Below are 2,658 nucleotides of genomic sequence, written 5' to 3'. Positions count from 1 at the left end.
AAAAAAAAAAAAAAAGGAGTCTGAAATGAGTGCCATGAAAAGACATAATTATTCTTCATGAGAATAGTATTTCTGTATGTTATTACACTTGAATTTTGGCATTATTTTTCCATGAAGCATTAGAGTTGTTCAAGCCACAATTCCAAAACGGTGTGTACATTTTTTAGATTTGATACATAATATTTATGAAGAAAAATAGGCTTTGTGCTGGGGCTAAATATTAATATTTTCTTAACAATCATTGCAATCTATAGTGAGATTAGAAAATATTTAATAAAGAAATTGTAAAGTGTAATGTCAAACAAATATTAATAATGTAAACCCATCAACCACATATGGTAAATAATGAGTGATATGGTAGATAATCAAATAAAAAAAAACAAATGCTTTCGATTATGAGATAGTTTTTCATGACATTCTTTTCTGGCTTGGATAGGTTTTTCTATTTAAAAAAATTATTTTGAGATAACTGTAGATTTGCATACAGTTTTGAAAAATAATACAGAGTGATGCCATATTTCCTTTATGTAGTTTCTCCTCATCTTATCTTGCATACCTACAGTTCTGTATCACAACTAGAAAAATGACACTGATACTATCCACTGCCTTTATGTAGATACCACCAGTTTTACATGTACTCATTTATGCATGTGTGTTAATTCTATGCAGTTTTATTGCATGTATAGATTCATGTGACCACACCACAGTCAACACACAGAACAGGTTTATCACAAAGATCCCTCCTGCTACCCTTTCAAAGTGACAGCCACTTTCTTTCTTCTCCTCCCTCTACCTCCTTAACCCTAGAAACCAATAATTCTGTTCATCTCTATCATTTTGTCATTTCAAAATGTTAAATGGAAGAATGCACTATTTAACCTTATGAGATTGGCTTTTTCATTATTATTCTCGTGAGACAATTCCAGTTGTTGTGTGCATCAATAGTGTGTTCCTTTTTATTACTTAGTAGTATTCTGTTTATGGATTACCACAGTTTATTCACTCATGTGGGTTGCTTCATTTTTAGCTATTTAGAATAAAGCTACTATTAACATTTGTGTACATGCTTTTGTGTGAATGCTTTCATTTCCATGGAATGAAGAGTACAGATGCTGGGTTGTACAGTAAAATTGTTTGATTTTCAAGACACTGCCACACTTTTCCAGAGAGGAATTACTGTTTCACATTTCTAGGTCCAATGTATGAGTGATCCACTTTCCCTAAATCCTTGCCAACACTTGATGTTATCACTATTTACGAAAAAAAAAAATTAGCTATTCTGGTAAGCAAGTACTGATATGTGCCTTTACCTAATGGCCAATGATGCTGAACATCTTTTGATATATGGGTATCTTAGTCAGTGAAATGTCCATGTCTTTGTTCCTAATTAGATTGTTTCTTATACAGTTGAGTTTTGAAAGCTCTTTATATATTTTAGGTACAAGTATTTTGTCGGCAGTGTCTTGGAAATATTGTTTTCCAGTCTATCACTTCTCTTTCCATCCTCTTCACAGGTCTTTCACATAGCATACATTTTTTAACTTTGATAAAGATCAATTTATCATTTTTTCTTTTAAGAATCATGCTTTTGGTATCAAGTATAATACTTCTGCCTAGTTGTAGTTTCTGAAAATTTTATCCTGTGTTTTTCTTCTAAATATTTTATAGTTTTATATTTTGCATGTAACTACATGTTCCATTTTAAGTAACTTTTTGTACTTGGCGTAAGGTTAGATCAAGACCTGTGAATGTCCAGCTGCTCCAACACCATTTGCTGAAAGGCTGTTCCATTGAATTGTTTTTGAGCCTCTGTCAACCATCAAATATGATTTAATATACTCAAGAGTACAGCTTATTTTTACCCATTACAATGTTCTTTCCTTTCTGAAGACCCCTGGATCCTATTAATCTTCATTTTTACCAGGCAGTCCTGCTGTTCAGGTGTAGTATGAGGGTTGGGTGGATGTGTTGGTTCAGCCTTCCATTGGGCTCTGCCATCACCACTCTGGCAAAGTTGAGCACAGACTGCCTCTTATTGTAGATAGGTGAGGTGGCAGTTCAGCTCCCCTTCTGGCCCTGTTGACATCCTCCTGGCAAAGCTGGGGCACTGATTTGCACATCCTTGTTGCTTCCCAGTGGGACTGGAAGCTCATCTCCCCAGTGGAACCTGATGACACACGGGAGGTGACAGGCAGGTGGAGTGCTGCCTGGGCCCGTGTCCTGCCTCTTTGTTCCACCTTGTTGATACTCAGGTAGGAATGGAGGCTCAGATCCCTGCTGAACCCTGCCAATACCAGAGAGGGTATATTAGTTTCCTATGGCTACTATAACAAATTTTCACAAATTTGGTGGCTTAAAAAACATTTTTTTTCTCTCATAGCTCTGGAGGCCAGAAGTCTGACAAGAGGGCCACACTCCCTCTGAAAGCTCCAGGGGAGAATGCTTTTTCACTTCTTCCAGCTTCTGGTGCTTCGAAGTGTTCCTGGACTATAGTTGTAAAAATCCAGTCTCTACCTCTGTCTTCACATGGCCTTCTCCTCTTCTCCATGCCTCTATCCTCTCTGTATCTCTTAAAAGGACATTTGTTTTTGGATTTAGAGTCCACTGGGATAATCCAGGATGATCTCATCTTGAGGTCTTTAATTATCTTTGCAAAGA

This window comes from Cebus imitator, unplaced genomic scaffold, assembly GCF_001604975.1.
Source record: "Cebus imitator isolate Cc_AM_T3 unplaced genomic scaffold, Cebus_imitator-1.0 Scaffold278, whole genome shotgun sequence".
NCBI lineage: Eukaryota > Metazoa > Chordata > Mammalia > Primates > Cebidae > Cebus > Cebus imitator.
Note: the sequence above shows the minus strand (reverse complement) of the source record.